General features: G+C 44.9%; 1 pseudogene; it reads right to left on the bottom strand.

Annotated features, from left to right (window-relative positions):
* Positions 1-634: 634 nt before the first annotated feature.
* On the bottom strand, positions 635-26,705 carry LOC125547386 (annotated as a pseudogene).
* Positions 26,706-26,861: the final 156 nt, after the last annotated feature.

Genomic DNA, 26,861 nt, shown 5'->3' with positions numbered 1-26,861 from the left:
TTCTAAATGGATCTGGAAATGTTCATGCACTCTCAAATTCAAGGTCTTTGGCCGGCTTCTTTTGATGGGTCGGTTGAACACCAGAGACATGATGCAGCGACGCCTTTGGATTATCCAGGATGACACATGTGTAATGTGTAATACTGCCTGTCATGAAGACCGAGCCCATCTTTTCTTTGCATGCAACTTCAGCCAACGTGTTTGGAACTACCTTGGCATTTCATGGATCCTCCAAACAAACCAGACTACCTATGACATGGCTTTAGCTGCAAGGAAGGATTTTGGCCTCCCCTTTTTCACGGAGGTGGTCTTCACTGCCGCATGAAATATTTGGACTCAAAGAAATGGGAAGATCTTCAGAAATGAGTTGCCTTCCTTTCGATCTTGGAGGAGGAATTTTATCCATGACATTTCTCTTTTAGCTCATAGAATCAAATGTAAATATAGGAATAGTCTAATTTCCTGGATAGCTGCTCTCCCCTAACTACTCTTTGTAAGTATCCCTTTGTTCTTTTCCTTGTAATTTGTAACTTTGTAACTGCTCTGGTTCTTTTGCAATAAAGAACTGTGAGGCTGTTGCCTTGCAGTATATAGTCAAAAACATGCTGGCAACATAAATGTACATACTAGTGCGTCATTCGCCGAGCTGCTTTCCAAGATTATCCACATCCAACAAAAACTGCTAAAATGCCGCCCACGATGAGCCCTCTTCCTGCAGGGCTGCCTCGGCCTCTTCCTTGCGAGCAGCCACCCGAGCCCGGAGCTGCCTCCCTTCCTCGCCCTCAATCACCAGCCGTACCTTGGCCTCCACCTCGCCTGCTTTGACAAAACCTTTCGTGTATCCCTCCAGCTCTAGAGCGGCGCCTATGTCCTCTGTCATAGACAACTTGTTCATCTTCTGCTCAGTATCCAGCGACAGACACAACATGGGCATCCCAACCACAATGGCCTCCAGCAACGAGTTCCATCTGCAGTGCGTCACGAACGCGCCAGTGGCCCGATGGATGAGCACGTTCATCTGCAGCACCCACGACTTGACGACCAGGCCCCTGCCCTTGGTCCAGTGGCAGATCTAGGCCCCAGGCCGGGGGGGCCCAGACCCGGGGCGTGAGGCCCATTTTCTTTGTGGGCTGTAGGGAAAATACCGTAGCAACTGCTACAGTATACAAAGGGGGCCCGGGGCACTGGGCTGGGCTGGATCCGCCCCTGCCTTGGTCCGCTCTAAGAAAACTTGAGGCAGGAGTACGACAAGTTCCGGCTCGGGGTGCACTTCCAAGTATTTCTCTGGGTCGTCACTTCCCGCAGGCATGCGCGCAGACCATAGGAACCGCTGCCCTGACCTCTCCAAGACAATGGCTATCTTCTTGAGCTGCTCCGCCGAGAGTGCGCCCTTGCTCCCGAAACAGAGGAACACAACGATGCGGTCGGGATGTGCATCGAGCCACTCGAGGCATTCATTCCTCTCTGCTTTGTCTTCATCCTTGGTGCCCTTGCTGACCAACGGACCAACGCAGTAGATCAGAAGCAGGATCCTTTCCGGATCGCAGAGTGGGCCCCTAGGAGACTACACCGCATGACTCACCAACAACTCGAACGTGTTCAGCCGGACGCCCATGGTCTCTGTGTTGCGCTTCCAAATGTTCATCATGGCCTTGCACATCTCATCTTCAGTGTGCTCCAGCAGTTCCTTGATGAGGTGAGACACTGGCATCGGCGGAACACCGACGAAATTGAGTGGTGTGTCCCCGAGTTCCTTCAAGCCTGTCTGCCTGCCGACAATCAGTGTCGGGAGCTAGGTTAGGGCTGACAGGCACGAGGCGCTCCCTGCAAAGAACGTGTAGACCAGGACGCTGAGATTCATGCAAATGTCGGTGGCATCAATGTAGAACATGTCAAGGACAATAGAGTGCAAGCTTTTCCGGTCGACGACTCGGAGGAATGCTTCGAACTGCTCATTATAATCAGGCAAGAGCTGGAGAATGAGTAAGAAAGGGTGCTTTTCGGAGGACATGGAAGGAGATGGACGGATTGGAGGAAGCAATGGGCTCGATGGCGGTTGCGCCGGAGACTGGCAACTTAAAGGGCGTCTTGACGAGTACCACGGTGACGTCGTAGCCATTCTTTAGAAAGACGTTGGTGAGCTCTGTCATGGGGCCAACATGACCGATGACGGCGCCACGGTACAGCACCGCAGTCTGCTTCTTCTTGACTTTAGAAATGTTTTGGAGGTGGCACTGGCACTGGCGAGGTAGAATATATCCGGTTATACTATATAGAGGAATGTGGAAATTCCTTTTTTTAAGGAACCGGCAGTTGGGCTGCCTTAATATAATAAGAAGGAGAAATAAAATACAAATGTTACGGTACACAGTGTGGGGTTGGGGTGACCCGCACCAAGAAAATAAAAGGATCAGTCTGGCACAGGTTCCAACGAGCATAAAATAGTTCTGGTGAGTTCTCTACATCAGAAAGCCAACGAGCAGAGATTGAAGGAAGAGATATGTCTTGCACTCTTGCTTGATGATATGGAGGATAGCAAGCAAATGGTGCTCGAACACACGCATGTTCCATTCCTTCCAGATGTTCTAAGTAGTGTAGATGGCCGCCTTCTTGGCCGTTCCTTGAAGACACGAAGTCAAGTCATCCCACCAATGCTTAATAGATACAGCAATCTGAGCGTTAGTTGTAAGAATGGGCATGCCAAGGTCATTCCCCATCATAGTCCATATTTTACGAGGAAACGGGCAAGCAAGGTCATGGTGGGTGTCTCATCCTCCTGGTCACAAAGGCTGCATATGTCATCATGAGGTATTCCACGGACAGCCAGGTTATTTGCTGTGAGGGTACGGCCCGTAGCCAAAGCCACATGAAAATTTTGCACTTGGCTTCCACCCTTATTGCCCACAACTTATCAAACTGAAATGGAGAGACAGAGCCAAGGAACTGACACTGGTACGCCGAGGACGCGGAGTAGGACTTGGAGCTGTTCCAGACCTAGGAGATGGAGTCAGAAGCTAGTGGATCCAGGGTTACCTGTTGCACCCGAGTCCAGAGGTCAGCAAACTGTCGGAGTTGCGTAATCTCGGAAATCCGATGGAGGCCCAGCATCCATTTGTTGTTGGAGACTGCATCATGGAGAGAGACGTTTTTGCGGGAGCAGAGCTCGAAGACATCCGGAGCAAGGAGCCCCGGCACATTTCCATCGAGCCAACGATCTGATTGGAGCTTTTCCACGAAATAGCTCCCCCAGCGAGGGTGAATACGTATCCTGACATGGATTTTCTATCATCTCTGTCCCTCGCAAAATCTGCGTCTGAATACCCTTTTATCTCTAGGGAATCACTTATCTTGTATATTAGCATGTAGTCCTTCGTGCCTTGCACATAACGCAATGCTTTCTTTACCATCTTCCAGTGCTCTATGCCTGGATTCTCTTGATATCTACCGAGTACCCCAGTTATAAAAGCTAAGTCAGGGCGAGTGCACACTTATGCATATTGTAAGCTGCCAACAGCCGAAGCATATGGTACTACTTTCATTTGATCGATCTCGTACTGGTTCTTGGGACATTGGAATTTCCCAAAACTATCGCCCTTGACTATAGGAGCAGGTGTAGCTTTAGTCACATGCATATTATACTTTTTAAGAACTTTTTCTAAATATGCTTTCTGCGATAGTCTTAAGATTCCATTGTTCCTATCTCGGTGAATTTCTATGCCCAAAACATATGATGCTTCACCAAGATCTGTTATGTCAAAATTTGAGGATAAGAACTTCTTTGTTTCTTGTAGTAGACTAACATCACTGCTAGCAAGCAGGATATCATCCACATACAAGATTAGGAATATATATTTCCCATTTTTAAAATTTGCATAAATACAGTTATCCTTAATATTTTCTTTAAATCCAAAACTTTTAATCATTTGATTAAACTTTAAATACCAGTGTCTAGAGGCTTGCTTTAATCCATAAATGGATTTCTTCAGGTGGCATCCCATATTGTCCTTGCCTTCCATGATAAAACCCTTGGGTTGTTTCATGTAGACATTTTCTTTCAAATCCACGTTGAGAAATGTCGTCTTTACATCCATTTGATGTAACTCTACATCAAAATGAGCAACTAATGCCATTATGATTATGAAGGAATCCTTACATGAGACTGGAGAAAATGTCTCAATGTAATCTATCCCTTCTCTTTGTGTAAATCCTTTTGCCACAAGCCTTGCTTTATACTTTTCTACATTCCCTTTGGAGTCATACTTAGTTTTGTAGACCCATTGGCAGCCTACTGTTTTGGCTCCTTTAGGAATTTTCTTTAAGGCCCAAACATCTTTGGAACTCATCGATTTCATCTCGTCTTCCATTGCCTTCATCCAATTTGATGAATGAGGGCTTCTCATGGCTTCTTCATATGAGGTGGGATCTTTTTCTGTATGAACCATTTCCGTGTTATAAACTTTATAATCAGTAGAAATAGCTGACTTTTTGTGTCTTGTAGACCTTCTAAGGGCCTTTGTTCTGGCACTTCTTCTATAATTTGCTGCTACATCTCCCTTTCATGCTCAACAACGGGTTCAGTCGGCTCCTGACGGATAGGTTCCGGGTCGGCCCCCATAGTTGTCATGGGTGGTGTTGCAACTGGTAGTGAGAAAAATGGCTCCTGAATCATTGGATTAGGTGCATGCACCCTCTTCTCCCCAAGATCAATTTTCCGAGCTACCAAGCTCCCCCTCATCATTTCGTCCTCTAAGAAGACTGTGTGTCCTGTTTCTATAAACTTTGTATATCTGTCTGGACAGTAGAAACGAAAACCCTTTGATCTGTCTGGATAGGCAATGAAGTGGCAACTCACTGTTTTGGGATCTAACTTTGCAATGTTTAGATTAAACATTTTGGCCTCAGCAGGGCATCCCCACACCCTGAAGTGTTGTAGGGAGGGCACTCTTCCCGTCCATAGCTCGCACGGTGTTTTGGGCACCAACTTGCTTGGTAATCTGTTGGGAATGTGAATGGCGGTTTCAAGAGCCTCCATCCATAATCCCAATGGCAAGGTGGAGTAACTCATCATGCTACACACCAGATCCATAAGTGTACGATTGCGCCTTTCAGCTACTCCATTTTGTTGAGGCTCACCCAGCATTGAATACTAGGCTACTATGCCAGTCTCCTGCAAGAACTTTGCAAAAGGTTTAGGGACTTGGCCATATGGGTGTGCCGACCGTAGTACTCTCCCCCACGGTCGGATCTTACTATCTTTATTCTTTTATCGTGCTGATTTTCAACTTCAGCTTTGAATATTTTAAATTTATCCAACGCTTCATATCTTTCTTTGATTGATTAAATATATCCATAGCGAGAGTAGTCATCTGCAAATGTTATGAACGAGTCATATCCATCCACACTTAATTTTCACCGGAAATGGTCCACAAATGTCGGTGTGAATGATTTCTAGTGTGCCTATGCTATGGACTGCACCTTTTTTGTTTGTTTTATATTTTCCTTTAATGCAATCTATGCATTGTTCTAAGTATGAGAATTCTAACGGAGGAAGAATTTCACTTTCGACTAATCTTTCTATTCTCCCCTTGGAAATATGGCCCAAGCGATAGTGCCATAATTTCCATGAGTCAAATGTTATCTTTATTTTATTTTGTTCTTTATTCGACGCGGAAACATGTTCTTTCACATTGCATACAGAATAAACTTTTTCACGAAGTGATAACAAATAAAGCTCATCGTGTAGTAAAGCATCACCCACATAATCATTTTTTAACCATATGGCACACTTGCCCTGTCCAAAATAACATTCATAATTATCTTTGTGCAAACAAGAAACACTAATTAAGTTTCTATGACATGATGGAACAAATAAAACATCTTTAAGTAGAAGATTGAATCCATCAACTAACTCCAAGGAGATGTCACTGACAACTTCAACTTTTGATTCAACTCCGTTTGCCACATCAATGCGTCTTTCGCTTCTTTACGTAGTGCGCGTCGAATGGAATCCCTGTAAAGAATTTGCAACATGAACAGCTGCTGCTGAGTCAATCCACCAAGTGGATTTTGAAAACTGTGTATACAAGGATTCATTTACAAAGGAAACTATATTTTTCCCTCTTTTTTCCATGATTGACTTCAGCCAATCAGGGCAGTCTTTCTTGTAATGCCCGGTCTTCTTACAGTGGAGACAAGTGTCCTTGTCCACTGGGAAAGGCTATTGGTGACGCTGATGCTGATAGGGAGCTTTTTCTCTAGAAATGCCAGTTCTACTTTCTTCCTCCACTCAATGTAGTTGTCACCTCTGAGTATCGAAACATCTTTAAGGCAACTCATCAAGTGGAAGCCTCCTGAAATCACCATTTAAGTGAAATCAGTATAAGATTAATCTAACGTTGGTCAATTGAACATACAATTGTCTATGCAATTAAATCTATATTACTGTTGGCCAACATATTAGAAATAAATTCACCTTAAATTCCAATAATAAAACATTATCATGTTATTAACAACGTTGGTCATAAAAATAACATAATCATATTCATTTTAATAATTACTTTTAACATGCTCTTAAAAACTAATTTCTATGTAAACTTTTATTTTTCTTTGTAAAAGAGCAATATGAATTATTTACGCAGCGGAAAAAACATGAATAAAAAATTCATGAACTTTTTACTCTTTACAGGAACTTTTCTTTGACCGAATAAAAAAAATCATGAACTTCTTTAATTTTCTTTATAAAAATTCATGAACATTTCTTTTCTGAAATTTTTCTATTCTTTGAAAAGACAAAAAAATAGCTGCAGCACAGCCTAGCGCCCACGGCTAAGCTGCGGCCTCGGCCCAGTCGGCTCCCACTTTCGGCCCTTCGGCCCAGTCTGGCACTAGGGTTTGAACCGTGGCCGTATATCTGAATCCGACGTCGCCCTTGTTGGGGAACATAGCAATAATTAAAAAATTTGCTACGTTTCACCAAGATCAATCTAGGAGATGCTAGCAACGAGAGAGAGGGAGTGCATCTTCATACCCTTGAAGATCGCTAAGCGGAAGCATTACAAGAACGCGGTTGATGGAGTCGTACTCACGGCGATTCAAATCGCGGAAGATCTGATCTAGCGCCGAACGGACGGCGCCTCCACGTTCAACACACGTATAGGCTGGGGACGTCTCCTCCTTCTTGATCTAGCAAGGGGAGAGGAGAAGTTGAGGGAAAACTCCAGCAGCACGATGACATGGTGGCGATGGAGCTCGTGGTTCTCCGGCAGAGCTTCACTAAGAACTACGGAGGAGGAGGAGGAGTTGGAGGAGGGAGGGGCTGCGCCAGGGAAGGGGTGCGACTGCCCTCCCACCCATCCATTATATATAGGGGCAAGGGGAGAGGGGGGAGGCGCCCTAGGGTTTCCCCTAGTGGGCGGCGGCCAAGCAGATTGGATCTCCCTAGGGAAAATCCTAGGGAGACTTGCTCCCCAAGCCAAGCAGGTGGAGGATTGCCTCCCAAGCCAGGTGGAGGCGCCCCACCTCCCCAAGTAACGTGGGAAAGGGTGTGGGGGGCGCACCACCCCTTGGTGGGCTGGTTTGCCCCTACACCTTTGGCCCATGAGGCCCTCCAACACTTGCCGGGGCTCCCGAAACACCTTTCGGTCATGCTAGCCATAACCTGGTACCCCCAGAACACTTCCAGACTCCAATACCCTTCGTCCAATATATCAATCTTCACCGCCGGACCATTCCGGAACTCCTCGTTACATCCGGGATCTCATCTGGGACTCCGAGCTACCTTCGGTAACCACATACTATTTCCCATAACAACTCTAGCGTCACCGAACCTTAAGTGTGTAGACCCTACGGGTTCGGGAACCATGCAGACATGACCGAGACACTTCTCCGGCCAATAACCAATAGCGGGATCTGGATACCCATATTGGCTCCCGCATGTTCCACGATGATCTCATCGGATGAACCACGATGTCGGGGATTCGATCAATCCCGTATTCAATTCCCTTTGTCAATCGGTATGTTACTTGATCGAGATTCGATCGTCGGTATCCCAATACCTCGTTCAATCTCGTTACCGGCAAGTCACTTTACTCGTTCCGTAATGCATGATCCCGTGACTAACTGCTTAGTCACATTGAGCTCATTATGATGATGCATTACCGAGTGGGCCCAGAGATACCTCTCCGTCATACGGAGTGACAAATCCCAGTCTTGATTCGTGCCAACCCAACAAACACTTTCGGAGATACCTGTAGTGCACCTTTATAGTCACCTAGTTACGTTGTGACGTTTGATACAACCAAAGCACTCCTACGGTATCCGAGAGTTGCACAATCTCATGGTCTAAGGAAATGATACTTGACATTAGAAAAGCTCTAGCAAACGAACTACACGATCTTGTGTTATGCTTAGGATTGGGTCTTGTCCATGACATCATTCTCCTAATGATGTGATCCCGTTATCAATGACATCGAATGTCCATGGTCAGGAAACCATAACCATCTATTGATCAACGAGCTAGTCAACTAGAGGCTCACTAGGGACATGTTGTGGTCTATGTATTCACACATGTATTACGGTTTCTAGTTAATACAATTATAGCATGAACAATAGAAAATTATCATGAACAAGGAAATACAATAATTACCATTTTATTATTGCCTCTAGGGCATATTTCCAACAGTCTCCCACTTGCACTAGAGTCAATAATCTAGTTCACATCACTATGTGATTGTAATGAATCCAACACCCATGGGGTTTGATCATATCTCGCTTGTGAGAGAGGTTATTAGCCAATGGGTCTGAACCTTTCAGATCCGTGTGTGCTTTACAAATCTCTATGTCATCTTGTATATGCAGCTACCACGCGCTACTTGGAGCTATTCCAAATAACTGCTCTACTATACGAATCCAGTTTACTACTCAGAGTCATCCGGATTAGTGTCAAAGTTTGCATCGACGTAACCCTTTACGACGAACTCTTTTACCACCTCCATAATCGAGAAAATTCCTTAGTCCACTAGTTACTAAGGATAAGTTTGACCGCTGTCATGTGATCCATTCCTGGATCACTCTTGTACCCCTTGACTGACTCATGGCAAGGCACACTTCAGGTGCGGTACACAGCATAGCATACCGTAGAGCCTACGTCTAAAGCATAGGGGACGACCTTTGTCCTTTCTCTCTCTTCTGCCGTGGTCAGGTCTTGAGTCTTACTCAATACTCACACCTTGTAACACAGCCAAGAACTCCTTCTTTGCTGATCTATTTTGAACTCCTTCAAAATCTTGTCACGGTATGTATTCATTTGAATGTACTATTAAGCGTTTTTGTTCTACCCTTATAGATCTTGATGCTCAATGTTCAAGTAGCTTAATCCAGGTTTTCCATTGAAAAACACTTTTCAAATAACCCTGTATGCTTTCCAGAAATTCTACATCATTTCTGATCAACAATATGTTAACAACATATACTCATCAAAAATTATATAGTGCTCCCACTCACTTCTTTGGAAATACAAGTTTCTCATAAACTTTGTATAAACCCAAAATCTTTTATCATCTCATCAAAGAGTACATTCCAACTCCGAGATGCTTACTCCAGTCCTTAGAAGGATTGCTGGAGCTTTGCATACTTGTTAGTATCTTTCAGGATTGACAAAACCTTCTGGTTGTATCACATACAACCTTTCCTCAAGAAAATCGTCGAGGAAACAATGTTTTGACATCCTATCTGTAAGATTTCATAAATAATGCAGTAGCTGCTAATATAATTCCAACAGACTCTTAGCATCGCTACGAGTGAGAATGTATCATCGTAGTCAACTCCTTGAACTTGTCGGAAAACATCTTAACGACAAGTCGAGCTTTCTTAATGGTGACACTTGCCATCATTGTCCGTCTTCCTTTTAAAATCCATCTGCACCCAACAGCCTTACGACCATCAAGTAGTTCTTCCAAAGTCTATACTTTGTTTTTATACATGGATCCTCTCTCGAATTTTATGGCCTCGAGCCATTCGTCGGAATCTGGGCCCACCATCGCTTCTCCATAGCTCGTAGGTTCATTGTTGTCTAGCAACATGACTTCCAAGACAGGATTACGTACCACTCTGAAGTAGTACGCATCCTTGTCGTCCTACGAGGTTTGGTAGTGACTTGATCCGAAGTTTCATGATCACTATCATAAGCTTCCACTTCAATTGGTGTAGGTGCCACAGGAACAACTCCCTGTGCCCTGCTACACACTAGTTGAAGTGACGGTTCAATAACCTCATCAAGTCTCCACCATCCTCCCACTCAATTCTTTTGAGAGAAACTTTTCCTCGAGAAAGGACCCGTTTCTAGAAACAATCACTTTTGCTTCCGGATCTGAAATAGGAGGTATAGCCAACTTTTTTGGGTATTCTATTAAGATGCATTTACCGCTTTGGGTTGGAGCTTATCAGCCTGAAACTTTTTCACATAAGCGTCACAACCCCAAACTTTTATGAAATGAAGGCTTAGGTTTCTCTAAACCATAGTTCATACGGTGTCGTCTCAATGGAATTGCGTGGTGCCCTATATAAAGTGAATGTGGTTGTCTCTAATGCCTAACCCATAGACGATAGTGGTAATTCGATAAGAGACATCATGGTATGCACCACATCCAATAGGGTGCAGCTATGATGTTTGGACACACCATCACACTATGGTGTTCCAGGCGGTATTAGTCGTGAAACAATTTCCACAATGTCTTAATTGTGTGCCAAACTCGTAACTCAGATATTCATCTCTATGATCATATCATAGACATTTTATCCTCTTGTCACGATGATTTTCAAATTCACTCTGAAATTACTTGAACCTTTCAATAATTCAGACTTGTGTTTCATCAAGTAAATATACTTAGCATCTACTCAAATCATCTGTGAAGTAAGAACATAACGATATCCACTGCGTACCTCAGCACTCATTGGACTGCACACATCAAAATGTATTACTTCCAACAAGTTGCTTTCTTGTTCCATCTTACTGAAAACGAGGCCTTTAAGTCATCTTGCCCATGTGGTATGATTTGCATGTCTCAAGTGATTCAAAATCAAGTGAGTCCAAACGATCCATCTGTATGGAGTTTCTTCATGCATATATACCAATAGACATGGTTCGCATGTCTCAATCTTTTCAAAAACGAGTGAGTCCAAAGATCCATCAACATGGAGCTTCTTCATGCGTTTTATACCAATATGACTCAAATTGCAGTGCCACAAGTATGTGGTACTATCATTACTATCTTATATCTTTTCGCATGAACATGTGTATCACTACGATCGAGATTCAATAAACCATTCATTCTAGGTGCAAGACCATTGAAGGTATTATTCAAATAAACAGAGTAACCATTATTCTCCTTAAATGAATAATCGTATTGCGATAAACATAATCCAATCATGTCTATGCTCAACGCAAACACCAAATAACAATTATTTAGGTTTAATACCAATCCCGATGGTAGAGGGAGCGTACGATGTTTGATTACATCAACCTTGGAAACACTTCCAACACATATCGTCATCTCACCTTTAGCTAGTCTCCGTTTATTCCGTAGCCTTTTATTTCGAGTTACTAACACTTAGCAACCGAACCAGTATCTAATACCCTGGTGCTACTAGGAATACTAGTGAAGTACACATTAATATAATGTATATCCAATATACTTCTGTCGACCTTGCCTGCCTTCTCATCTACCAAGTATCTAGGGTAATTCTGCTTCAGTGCTGTTCCCCTTATTACAGAAGCACTTAGTCTCGGGTTTGGGTTCAACCTTGGGCTTCTTAACCAGAGCAACAACTGATTTACCGTTTCATGAAGTATCCCTTCTTTCCCTTGCCCTTCTTGAAACTAGTGGTTTTACTAACCATCAACAATTGATGCTCCTACTTGATTTCTACTTTTGCGGTGTCAAACATCACGAATAGCTCAAGGATCATCATATCTATCCCTGATGTGTTATAGTTCATCATGAAGCTCTAGTAGCTTGGTGGCAGTGACTTCGGAGAACCATCACTATCTCATCTGGAAGATTTACTCCCACTCGATTCAAGCGACTGTAGTACTCACACAATCTGAGCACATGCTCAATGATTGAACTTTTCTCCCTTAGTTTGCAGGCTAAGAAACTTTTCGGAGGTCTCATACCTCTTGACGTGGGCACGAGCCTGAAATCCCAATTTCAGTTCTCGGAACATCTCATATGGTCTGCGACATTTCAAAAAATGTCTTTGGTGCCTCAATTTTAAACCGTTTAACATTACGCGCTGAACTATCACGTAGTCATCAAAACGTGTATGTCAGATGTTCGCAACATCCACAACCGACGCTCGAGGTTCAGCTCACTGAGCGGTGCATTAAGGACATAATCCTTCTGCGCAGCAATGAAGACAATCCTCAGTTTACGGACCCAGTCCGCATAATTGCTACTATCAACTTTCAACTAAATTTTCTCTAGGAACATATCTAAAACAGTAGAACTAAAGCGTAAGCTACGACATAATTTGCAAAGACCTTTTGACTATGTTCATGATAATTAAGTTCATTTGATTATTTAATGAACTCCCACTTAGATAGACATCCCTCTAGTCATCTAAGTGATACATGATCCGAGTCAACTAGGCCGTGTCCGGTCATCACGTGAGACGGACTAGTCATCATCGGTGAACATCTTCATGTTGATCGTATCTACTATACGACTCATGTTCGACCTTTCGGTCTCTTGTGTTCCGAGGCCATGTCTGTACATGCTAGGCTCGTCAAGTCAACCTAAGTGTTTCGCATGTGTAAATCTGGCTTACACCCGTTGTATCCGAACGTTAGAATCTATCACACCCGATCATCACGTGGTGCTTCGAAACAACGAACCTTTGCAACGGTGCACAGTTAGGGGGAACACTTTCTTGAAATTTTAGCGAGGGATCATCATATTTATGCTACCGTCGTTCTAAGAAAATAAGATGTAAACATGATAAACATCACATGCAAATCATAAAGTGACATGATATGGCCAATATCATATTGCGCCTTTTGATCTCCATCTTCAAGGCGCGGCATGATCACCTTCGTCACCGGCATGACACCATGATCTCCATCATCATGATCACCATCATTGTGTCTTCATGAAGTTGTATCATCAGCTATTAGTTCTACTACTATGGCTAACGGTTAGCAATAAAGTAAAGTAATTACATGGCGTTTTTCATTGACACGCAGGTCATACAATAAATTAAGACAACTCCTATGGCTCCTGCCGGTTGTCATACTCATTGACATGCAAGTCATGATTCCTATTACAAGAACATGATCAATCTCATACATCACATATATATAATTCATCACATCCTTATGGCCATATCACATCACATAGCATACCCTGCAAAAACAAGTTAGACGTCCTCTAATTGTTGTTGCATGTTTTACGTGGCTGCTATGGGTTTCTAGCAAGAACGTTTCTTACCTACGCAAAAGCCACAACGGTGATATGCCAATTGCTATTTAACCTTCATAAGGACCCTCTTCATCGAATCCGATCCGACTAAAGTGGGAGAGACAGACACCCGCTAGCCACCTTATGCATCAAGTACATGTCAGTCGGTGGAACCTGTCTCACGTAAGTGTACGTGTAAGGTTGGTCCGGGCCGCTTCATCCCACAATGCCGCCAAATCAAGATAAGACTAGTAATGGCAAGCAAATTGAACAAATCATCACCCACAACTACTTTTTTTCTACTCGTGCATAGAATCTACGCATAGACCTAGCTCATGATGTTGGGGAACGTAGTAATTTCAAAAAAATTACTACGCACACGCAAGATCATGGTGATGCATAGCAACGAGAGGGGAGAGTGCGATCTACGTACCCTTGTAGACCGACAGCGGAAGCATTAGCGCAACGCGGTTGATGTAGTCATACGTCTTCACGGCCCAACCGATCAAGCACCGAAACTACGGCACCTCCGAGTTTTAGCACACGTTCAGCTCGATGACGATCCCCGGACTCCGATCCAGCAAAGTGTCGGGGAAGAGTTCCGTCAGCACGACGGCGTGGTGACGATCTTGATGTACTACCATCGTAGGGCTTCGCCTAAGCACCACTACAATATTATCGAGGATTATGGTGGAAGGGGGCACCGCACATGGCTAAGAATACGATCACATGGATCAACTTGTGTGTCTAGAGGTGCCCCCTGCCCCTGTATATAATGGAGCAAGGGGAGGAGGCCGGCCGGCCCTATGGCACGCCAAGGAGGAGTCCTCCTCCTAGTAGGAGTAGGACTCCTACTAGGAGGGGGAAGGAAGTGGGGAGGGAGAAGGAAAGGGGGGCGCCGCCCCCCCCCCCTCTCCTAGTCCAATTCGGACCAGGGGGAGGAGGCGCACGCCCACCCTGTCTGCCCTTCTCTCTCTCCACTAAGGCCCATATGGCCCATTACTACTCCCGGTAGGGTTCCGGTAACCCTCCGGCTCTCCGGTTTTCTCCGAAATCACCCGGAACACTTCCGGTGTCCGAATATAGCCGTCCAATATATCAATCTTTATGTCTCGACCATTTCGAGACTCCTCGTTATTTCCGTGATCACATCCGGGACTCCGAACTAACTTCGGTACATCAAAACTCATAAACTCATAATATAACTGTCATCGAAACCTTAAGCGTGCGGACCCTACGGGTTTGAGAACAATGTAAACATGACCGAGACACGTCTCCGGTCAATAACCAATAGCGGAACCTGGATGCTCATATTGGCTCCTACATATTCTACGAAGATCTTTATCGGTCAGACCGCATAACAACATACGTTGTTCCCTTTGTCATCGGTATGTTACTTGCCCGAGATTCGATCGTCTGTATCTCAATACCTAGCTCAATCTCGTTACCGGCAAGTCTCTTTACTCGTTTCGTAATACATCATCTCGCAACTAACTCATTAGTTGCAATGCTTGCAAGGGTTATGTGATGTGCATTACCGAGAGGGCCCAGAGATACCTCTCCAACAATCAGAGTGACAAATCCTAATCTCGAAATACGCCAACCCAACATTTACCTTTGGAGACACCTGTAGAGCTCCTTTATAATCACCCAGTTATGTTGTGACGTTTGGTAGCACACAAAGTGTTCCTCTGGCAAACAGGAGTTGCATAATCTCATAGTCATAGGAACATGTATAAGTCATGAAGAAAGCAATAGCAACATACTAAACGATCGGGTGCTAAGCTAATGGAATGGGTCATGTCAATCACATCATTCTCCTAATAATGTGATCCCGTTAATCAAATGACAACACATGTCTATGGTTAGGAAACATAACCATCTTTGATTAACGAGCTAGTCAAGTAGAGACATACTAGTGACGTTTAGTTTGTCTATGTATTCACACAAGTATTATGTTTCCGGATAATACAATTCTAGCATGAATAATAAACATTTATCATGATATAAGGAAATAAAATAATAACATTATTATTGTCTCTAGGGAATTTCCTTCAGTCTCCCACTTGCACTAGAGTCAATAATCTAGATTAGACAGTAATGATTCTAACACCCATGGAGCTTTGGTGCTGATCATGTTTTGCTCGTGGGAGAGGCTTAGTCAACGGGTCTGCAACATTCAGATCCGTATGTATCTTGCAAATCTCTATGTCTCCCACCTGGACTAGATCCCAGATGGAATTGAAGCGTATCTTGATGTTCTTGGTTCTCTTGTGAAATCTGGATTCCTTTGCCAAGGCAATTGCACCAGTATTGTCACAAAAGATTTTCATTGGACCCGATGCACTAGGTATGACACCTAGATCGGATATAAACTCCTTCATCCAGACTCCTTCATTTGCTGCTTCCGAAGCAGCTATGTACTCTGCTTCACATGTAGATCCTGCTACGACGCTTTGTTTAGAACTGCACCAACTGACAGCTCCACCATTCAATATAAACACGTATCCGGTTTGCGATTTAGAATCGTCCGGATCAGTGTCAAAGCTTGCATCGACGTAACCACTTACGACGAGCTCTTTGTCACCTCCATAAATGAGAAACATATCCTTAGTCCTTTTCAGGTATTTCAGGATGTTCTTGACCGTTGTCCAGTGATCCACTCCTGGATTACTTTGGTACCTTTCTGCTAGACTTATAGCAAGACACACATCAGGTCTGGTACACAGCATTGCATACATGATAGAGCCTATGGCTGAAGCATAGGGAACATCTTTCATTTTCTCTCTATCTTCTGCATTGGTCGGGCATTGAGTCTTACTCAATTTCACACCTTGTAACACAGGCAAGAATCCTTTCTTTGCTTCATCCATTTTGAACTTTTTCAAAACTTTGTCAAGGTATGTGCTTTGTGAAAGTCCAATTAAGCGTCTTGATCTGTCTCTATAGATCTTAATGCCCAATATGTAAGCAGCTTCACCGAGGTCTTTCATTGAAAAACTCTTATTCAAGTATCCCTTTATGCTATCCAGAAATTCTATATCATTTCCGATTAGTAATATGTCATCTACATATAATATCAGAAATGCTACAGAGCTCCCACTCACTTTCTTGTAAATACAGGCTTCTCCAAAAGTTTGTATAAAACCAAATGCTTTGATTACACTATCAAAGCGTTTATTCCAACTCCGAGAGGCTTGCACCAGTCCATAAATGGATCGCTGGAGCTTGCACACTTTGTCAGCTCCCTTTGGATTGACAAAACCTTCCGGCTGCATCATATACAACACTTCTTTTAGAAATCCATTCAGGAATGCAGTTTTGACATCCATCTGCCAAATTTCATAATCATAAAATGTGGCAATTGCTAACATGATTCGGACAGACTTAAGCATCGCTACGGGTGAGAAGGTCTCATCGTAGTCAATCCCTTGAATTTGTCGAAAACCTTTTGCGACAAGTCGAGCTTTGTAGACAGTAACATTACCGTCAGCATCAGTCTTCTTCTTGAAGATCCATTTATTCTCAATTGCTTGCCGATCTTTGGGCAAGTCAACCAAAGTCCACACTTTGTTCTCATACATGGATCCCATCTCAGATTTCATGGCTTCAAGCCATTTTGCGGAATCTGGGCTCACCATCGCTTCTCCATAGTTCGTAGGTTCATCATGATCTAGTAGCATGACTTCCAGAACAGGATTACCGTACCACTCTGGTGCGGATCTTACTCTGGTTGATCTACGAGGTTCAGTAGTATCTTGTTCTGAAGCTTCATGATCATCATAATTAGCTTCCTCACTAATTGGTGTAGGTGTCACAGAAACTGGTTTCTGTGATGTACTACTTTCCAATAAGGGAGCAGGTACAGTTACCTCATCAAGTTCTACTTTCCTACCACTCACTTCTTTCGAGAGAAATTCCTTCTCTAGAAAGTTTCTGAATTTAGCAACAAAAGTTTTGCCTTCGGATCTGTGATAGAAGGTGTATCCAATAGTTTCCTTTGGATATCCTATGAAGACACATTTCTCCGATTTGGGTTCGAGCTTATCAGGTTGAAGCTTTTTCACATAAGCATCGCAACCCCAAACTTTCAGAAACGACAACTTTGGTTTCTTGACAAACCATAGTTCATAAGGCGTCATCTCAATGGATTTTGATGGTGCCCTATTTAACGTGAATGAGGCCATCTCTAGAGCATAACCCCAAAATGATAGCAGTAAATCAGTAAGAGACATCATAGATCGCACCATATCAAGTAAAGTACGATTACGACGTTCGGACACACCATTACGCTGTGGTGTTCCAGGTGGCGTGAGTTGCGAAACTATTCTGCATTGTTTCAAATGTACACCAAACTCGTAACTCAAATATTCTCCTCCACGATCAGATCGTAGGAATTTTATTTTCTTGTTACGATGATTTTCCACTTCACTCTGAAATTCTTTGAACTTTTCAAACGTTTCAGACTTATGTTTCATTAAGTGGATATACCCATATCTACTTAAGTCATCTGTGAAGGTGAGAAAATAACGATATCCGCCACGAGCCTCAACATTCATTGGACCACATACATCTGTATGTATGATTTCCAACAAATCTGTTGCTCTCTCCATAGTACCGGAGAACGGTGTTTTTGTCATCTTACCCATAAGGCACGGTTCGCAAGTACCAAGCGATTCATAATCAAGTGGTTCCAAAAGTCCATCAGTATGGAGTTTCTTCATGCGCTTTACACCGATATGACCCAAACGGCAGTGCCACAAATAAGTTGCACTATCATTATCAACTCTGCATCTTTTGGCTTCAACATTATGAATATGTGTATCACTACTATCGAGATTTAATAAGAATAGACCACTCTTTGAGGGTGCATGACCATAAAAGATATTACTCATATAAATAGAACAACCATTATTCTATGATTTAAATGAATGGGGAATGAAAGGAGATACTCTCTATAGGCTTCCATCTACGGACGCACAACCCCAGGGCCCGCCCGTTAGCGACAGAGGCTAGGCAGGGAACGAAGTGAAATTGGACGCGATTTGTAGTTGCTGGCCGCGTGGATGGCCTGAGAGGGGCTGCTATCCTAGCGTCCTTTATAAGTTTAAATAACCGTCTCGCATCAAACAAGATCCAGATATAATGTTCATGCTTAATGCTGGCGCCAAATAACAATTATTTAGGTCTAATACTAATCCCGAAGGTAGATGTAGAGGTAGCGTGCCGACCGCGATCACATCGACTTTGGAACCATTTCCCACGCGCATCGTCACCTCGTCCTTAGCTAATCTTCGCTTAATCCATAGTCCCTGTTTCGAGTTGCAAATGTTAGCAACGGAACCAGTATCAAATACCCAGGTGCTACTGCGAGCATTAGTAAGGTACACATCAATAACATGTATACCACATATACCTTTGTTCACCTTGCCATCCTTCTTATCTGCCAAATACTTGGGGCAGTTCTGCTTCCAGTGACCAGTCTGCTTGCAGTAGAAGCACTCAGTTTCAAGCTTAGGTCTAGGTTTGGGTTTCTTCTCTTGAGTAGCAACTTGCTTGCTGTTCTTTTTGAAGTTCCCCTTCTTCTTCCCTTTGCCCTTTTTCTTGAAACTAGTGGTCTTGTTGACCATCAACACTTGATGCTCCTTCTTGATTTCTACCACCGCATCTTTCAGCATTGCGAAGAGCTCGGGAATAGTCTTATTCATCCCTTGCAAATTATAGTTCATCACGAAGCTCTTGTAGCTTGGTGGCAGTGATTGGAGAATTCTGTCAATGACGCAATCATCTGGAATATTGACTCCCAATTGAATCAAGTGATTATTATACCCAGACATTTTGAGTATATGCTCACTGACAGAACTGTTCTCCTCCATCTTGCAGCTATAGAACTTATTGGAGACTTCATATCTCTCAATCCGGGCATTTGCTTGAAATATTAACTTCAACTCCTGGAACATCTCATATGCTCCATAACGTTCAAAACGTCGTTGAAGTCCCGATTCTAAGCCGTAAAGCATGGCACACTGAACTATCGAGTAGTCATCAGCTTTGCTCTACCAAACGTTCATAACATCTGGTGTTGCTCCAGCAGCAGGCCTGGCACCCAGCGGTGCTTCCAGGACGTAATTCTTCTGTGCAGCAATGACGATAATCCTCAAGTTACGGACCAAGTCCGTGTAATTGCTACCATCATATTTCAACTTTGCTTTCTCAAGGAACGCATTAAAATTCAACGGAACAACAGCACGGGCCATCTATCTACAATCAAACATAAACAAGCAAGATACTATCAGGTACTAAGTTCATGATAAATTTAGGTACAATTAATCATATTACTAAAGAACTCCCACTTATTTAGACATCCCTCTAATCCTCTAAGTGATTACGTGATCCAAATCAACTAAACCATGTCCGATCATCACTTGAGATGGAGTAGTTTCATTGGTGAACATCACTATGTTGATCATATCTACTATATGTTTCACGCTCGAACTTTCGGTCTCCGTGTTCCGAGGCCATATCTGTATATGCTTGGCTCGTCAAGTATAACATGAGTATTCCGTGTGTGCAACTGTTTTGCACCCGTTGTATTTGAACGTAGAGCCTATCACACCCGATCATCACGTGGTGTCTCAGCACGAAGAACTTTCGCAACGGTGCATACTCAGGGAGAACACTTCTTGATAATTAGTGAGAGATCATCTTAAAATGCTACCGTCAATCAAAGCAAGATAAGATGCATAAAAGATAAACATCACATGCAATCAATATAAGTGATATGATATGGCCATCATCATATTGTGCTTGTGATCTCCATCTTCAAAGCACCGTCGTGATCACCATCGTCACCGGCGCGACACCTTGATCATCATCGTAGCATCGTTGTCGTCTCGCCGATCTTATGCTTCCGCGACTATCGCTACCGTTTAGTGATAAAGTAAAGCATTACATCGCAATTGCATTGCATACAATAAAGCGACAACCATATGGCTCCTGCCAGTTGCCGATAACTTGGTTACAAAACATGATCATCTCATACAATAAAATTTTAGCATCATGTCTTGACCATATCACATCACAACATGCCCTGCAAAAACAAGTTAGACGTCCTCTACTTTGTTGTTGCAAGTTTCACGTGGCTGCTACGGGCTTAAGCAAGAACCAATCTTACCTACGCATCAAAACCACAACCATAGTTTGTCAAGTTGGTGTTGTTTTAACCTTCGCAAGGACCGGGCGTAGCCACACTCGGTTCAACTAAAGTTGGAGAAACTGTCACCCGCTAGCCACCTTTGTGCAAAGCACGTCGGGAGAACCGGTCTCGCGTAAGCGTACGCGTAATGTCAGTCCGGGCCGCTTCGTCCAACAATACCGCTGAACCAAAGTATGACATGCTGGTAAGCAGTATGACTTATATCGCCCACAACTCACTTGTGTTCTACTCGTGCATATAACATCAACACATAAAACCTAGGCTCTGATACCACTGTTGGGGAACGTAGTAATTTCAAAAAAAATTCCTACGCACACGCAAGATCATGGTGATGCATAGCAACGAGAGGGGAGAGTGCGATCTACGTACCCTTGTAGACTGACAGCGGAAGCGTTAGCACAACGCGGTTGATGTAGTCGTACGTCTTCACGGCCCAACCGATCAAGCACCGAAACTACGGCACCTCCGAGTTTTAGCACACGTTCAGCTCGATGACGATCCCCGGACTCCGATCCAGCAAAGTGTCGGGGAAGAGTTCCGTCAGCACGACGGCGTGGTGACGATCTTGATGTACTACCGTTGCAGGGCTTCTCCTAAGCACCACTACAATATTATCGAGGATTATGGTGGAAGGGGGCACCGCACACGGCTAAGAATACGATCACGTGGATCAACTTGTGTGTCTAGGGGTGCCCCTGCCCCCGTATATAAAGGAGCAAGGGGAGGAGGCCGGCCGGCACTATGGCGCGCGAAGGAGGACTCCTACTAGGAGGGCGAAGGAAGTGGGGAGGGAGAAGGAAAGGGGGGCGCCGCCCCCCCTCTCCTAGTCCAATTCGGACCAGGGGGGAGGAGGCACGCGGCCCACCCTGGCTGCCCTTCTCTTTCTCCACTAAGGCCCATATGGCCCATTACTTCTCCTGGTAGGGTTCCGGTAACCCTCCGGCTCTCCGGTTTTCTCTGAAATCACCCGGAACACTTCCGGTGTCCGAATATAGCCGTCCAATATATCAATCTTTATGTCTCGACCATTTCGAGACTCCTCGTTATGTCCGTGATCACATCCGGGACTCCGAACCCTACGGGTTCGAGAACAATGTAGACATGACCGAGACACATCTCCGGTCAATAACCAATAGCGGAACCTGGATGCTCATATTGGCTCCTACATATTCTACGAAGATCTTTATCGGTCAGACCGCATAACAACACACGTTGTTCCCTTTGTCATTGGTATGTTACTTGCCCGAGATTCGATCGTCCGTATCTCAATACCTAGTTCAATCTCGTTACTGGCAAGTCTCTTTACTCGTTTCGTAATACATCATCTCGCAACTAACTCATTAGTTGCAATGCTTGCAAGGCTTATGTGATGTGCATTACCGAGAGGGCCCAGAGATACCTTTCCGACAATCGGAGTGACAAATTCTAATCTCGAAATACGACAACCCAACATTTACCTTTGGAGACACCTGTAGAGCTCCTTTATAATCACCCACTTATGTTGTGACGTTTGGTAGCACACAAAGTGTTCCTCTGGCAAACGGGAGTTGCATAATCTCATAGTCATAAGAACATGTATAAGTCATGAAGAAAGCAATAGCAACATACTAAACCATCGGGTGCTAAGCTAATGGAATGGGTCATGTCAATCACATCATTCTCCTAATAATGTGATCCCGTTAATCAAATGACAACACATGTCTATGGTTAGGAAACATAACCATCTTTGATTAATGAGCTAGTCAAGTAGAGACATACTAGTGACGTTTAGTTTGTCTATGTATTCACACAAGTATTATGTTTCTGGATAATACAATTTGAGCATGAATAATAAACATTTATCATGATATAAGGAAATAAAATAATAACATTATTATTGTCTCTAGGGCATATTTCCTTCACATGATGCCACTGTTGGGGAACGTAGCAATAATTCAAACTTTTCCTACGTGTCACCAAGATCAATCTAGGAGATGCTAGCAACGAGAGAGAGGGAGTGCATATTCATACCCTTGAAGATCGCTAAGCAGAAGCATTACAAGAACGCAGTTGATGGAGTCGTACTCACGGCGATTCAAATCGCGGAAGATCCGATCTAGCGCCGAACGGACGGCGCCTCCGCGTTCAACACACGTACATCCCGGGGACGTCTCCTCCTTCTTGATCCAGCAAGGGGAGAGGAGAAGTTGAGGGAGAACTCCAGCAGCACGACGGCATGGTGGCGACGGAGCTCGTGGTTCTCCGGCAGAGCTTCGCTAAGCACTACGGAGGAGGAGGAGGAGGAGTTGGAGGAGGGAGGGGCTGCGCCAGGGAAGGGGTGCAGCTGCCCTCCCACCCCTCCACTATATATAGGGGAAAGGGGAGAGGGGGAGGCGCCCTAGGGTTTCCCCTAGGCGGCGGCGGCCAAGCAGATTGGATCTCCCTAGGGAAAATCCTAGGGAGACTTGCCCCCCAAGCCAAGCAGGTGGAGGATTGCCTCCCAAGCCAGGTGGAGGCGACCCACCTCCCCAAGTAACGTGGGAAAGGGTGTGGGGGGCGCACCACCCCACTAAGGTTTGCCCCTTCCCCTTTGGCCCATGAGGCCATCCAACACTTGTCGGGGCTCCCGAAACACTTTTCGGTCATGCTGGCCATAGCCTGGTACCCCCAGAACACTTCCGGACTCCAATACCCTTCGTGCAATATACCAATCTTCACCGCCGGACCATTCCGGAACTCCTCGTTACGTCCGGGATCTCATCCGGGACTCTGAACTACCCTCGGTAACCACATACTATTTCCCATAACAACTCTAGCGTCACCGAACCTTAAGTGTGTAGACCCTACAGGTTCGGGAACCATGCAGACATGACCGAGACACCTCTTCGGCCAATAACCAATAGCGGGATCTGGATACCCATATTGGCTCCCACATGTTCCACGATGATCTCATCGGATGAACCACGATGTCGGGGATTCGATCAATCCCGTATTCAATTCCCTTTGTCAATCGGTATGTTACTTGATCGAGATTCGATCGTCGGTATCCCAATACCTCGTTCAATCTCGTTACCGGCAAGTCACTTTACTCGTTCCGTAATGCATGATCCCGTGACTAACTGCTTAGTCACATTGAGCTCATTATGATGATGCATTACCGAGTGGGCCCAGAGATACCTCTCCGTCATACGGAGTGACAAATCCCATTCTCGATTCGTGCCAACCCAACAAACACTTTTGGAGATACATGTAGTGCACCTTTATAGTCACCTAGTTACGTTGTGACATTTGATACACCCAAAGCACTCCTACGGTATCCGGGAGTTGCACAATCTCATGGTGTAAGGAAATGATACTTGACATTAGAAAAGCTCTAGCAAACGAACTACACGATGTGATGGACAAGACCCAATCCTAAGCATAACACAAGATCATTCTGCTAATGATGTGATCCCGTTATCAATGACATTCAATGTCCATGGTCAGGAAACCATAACCATCTATTGATCAATGAGCTAGTCAACTAGAGGCTCACTAGGGACATGTTGTGGTCTATGTATTCACACATGTATTACGGTTTCCAGTTAATACAATTATAGCATGAATAATAGACAATTATCATGAACAAGGAAATACAATAATAACCATTTTATTATTGGCTCTAGGGCATATTTCCAACAGCCCTTGCTTTTCGCCGGATAAAAAACGATCGATGCGGTGGGTGCGAGGGGAACCCTAGTCATTTCATCCCCCAGCGCGCCGCTCGCCTCGTTCTCTCTCTCGCAGGCGGCAGCCTCGGCCACCGACGCGGCTAAGTCCGGCCATCGGCGAAGGCATGGAGAGAGAGAGAGAGAGCGACGGCTGCGCCTCCTCTGATCCCCCTCGCCTCTCCCTTTCGCTTGCGACGGCAGCCTCTGTACAGGTTGTCGGGCCACCGCGCCGCGCGCAGTCACCGGTGACGGCCACCGCGCCGCGATTCTTTCTTTCCGTCTTCTTTTTCTCCCCATCCACCGTGAGCCAGTAGCAGAGAGAAACGCGAGGTCTAGCCCTCCTCTGCTCCCCTGAATACGACAACGGTGGACCACCCTACTGAAGGAAATATGCCCTAGAGGCAATAATAAAGATATTATTTATTTCCTTATATCATGATAAATGTTTATTATTCATGCTAGAATTGTATTAACCGGGAACATAATACATGTGTGAATATATAGACAAACAGAGTGTCACTACTATGCCTCTACTTGACTAGCTCGTTAATCAAAGATGGTTATGTTTCCTAACCATGGACAAAGAGTTGTCATTTGATTAACGGGATCACATCATTAGTTGAATGAACTGATTGACATGACCCATTCCATTAGCTTAGCACCCGATTGTTTAGTATGTTGCTATTGCTTTCTTCATGACTTATACATGTTCCTATGACTATGAGATTATGTAACTCCCGTGTGCCGGAGGAACACATTGTGTGCTACCAAACGTCACAATGTAACTGGGTGATTATAAAGGTGCTCTACAGGTGTCTGCAAAGGTACATGTTGGGTTGACGTATTTCGAGATTAGGATTTGTCACTCCGATCGTCGGAGAGGTATCTCTGGGCCCTCTCGGTAATGCACATCACTTAAGCCTTGCAAGCATTGCAACTAATGAGTTAGTTGCGGGATGATGTATTACAGAAAGAGTAAAGACACTTGCCGGTAATGAGATTGAACTAGGTATTGGATAGCGATGATCGAATCTCGGGCAAGTAACATACCGATGACAAAGGGAACAACGTATGTTGTTATGCGGTCTGACCGATAAAGATCTTCGTAGAATATGTAGGAGCCAATATGGGCATCCAGGTCCCGCTGTTGGTTATTGACCGGAGATGTGTCTCGGTCATGTCTACATTGTTCTCGAACCGTAGGGTCCGCACGCTTAAAGTTATGATGACAGTTTCATTATGAGTTTATGTATTTTGATGTACCGAAGGTTGTTCGGAGTGCCGGATATGATCATGGACATGACGAGGAGTCTCGAAATGTTCGAGACATAAAGATTGATATATTGGACAGCTATATTCGGACACCGGAAGTGTTCCGGCGTAGTTTCCGATAAAACTGGAGAACCGGGGGGTTACCGGAACCCCCCGGGGGGTTAATGGGCCTCATGGGCCTAAAGTGGAGAAGAGGAAAGGCAGCCAGGGCAGGCCGCGCGCCCCCTCTCCCCCTAGTCCGAATTGGACAAGGAGGGAGGGGCGGCGCCCCCCCTTTCCTTCCTCTCCTCTCTCCCTTCCTTCCCCCTCTCCTACTTGGACAAGGAAAGGGAGGGGGGAGTCCTACTCCCGGTAGGAGTAGGACTCCTCCTGCGCGCTTCCTACTAGGGCCGGCCGCACCCCCCCCCCTTGGCTCCTTTATATACGGGGGCAAGGGGGCACCCTAGGACACACAAGTTGATCTTCGTGATCGTTCCTTAGCCGTGTGTGGTGCCCTCCTCCACGATATTACACCTCGATCATATTGTAGCGGTGCTTAGGCGAAGCCCTGCGACGGTTAAACATCAAGATCGTCACCACGCCGTCGTGCTGACGAAACTCCTCCCCGAAGCTTTGCTGGATCGGAGTCGGGGGTGCATCATCGAGCTGTACGTGTGTCAAGAACTCGGAGGTGCCGGAGTAACGGTGCTTGGATCGGTTGGACCAGGAAGACGTACGACTACTTCGTCTACGTTGCGTCAACGCTTCCGCTTCGGTCTACGAGGGTACGTAGACAACACTCTCCCCTCTCGTTGCTATGCATCACCATGATCTTGCGTGTGCGTAGGAAAATTTTGAAATTACTACGTTCCCCAACACCTACAGCAACGCCGTAGTCAGCCCCTTCGCCGGTAGAGCGTTTTCCCTTGCGGGAAGCGCGCCGCCGTCGAATGGCTTGGCTGCGTTGCCCTTTGCCCCGATGGGGTCTGTTCTTTTGGCAGTGGCGAAGGCGTGGTGCCCCCACTGCCCGTGTTCTTCTTCCAAATGGCTCGGCATGCCGATGCCCATCCGGATCGAGAGGAACGGCGCGGCCATGACGGCGGCACTACTTTCTCCGTTGAGGAATTTTTCTTTGCCATGTCTAGGGTTCTTGGGGGGAGGGAGGGATCTGTCTTTCTGTGTATATTTTTTTTTACCGAAAATCTTAGCGTAGCATGGCCTGATACCATTGTTAGATCCTCTGGATCGGGG

Source organism: Triticum urartu, chromosome 3 (genome assembly GCF_003073215.2).
Source record: "Triticum urartu cultivar G1812 chromosome 3, Tu2.1, whole genome shotgun sequence".
Classification (NCBI taxonomy): Eukaryota; Viridiplantae; Streptophyta; class Magnoliopsida; order Poales; family Poaceae; genus Triticum; species Triticum urartu.
Note: the sequence above shows the minus strand (reverse complement) of the source record. Positions and strands in the feature narration are given on the sequence as shown.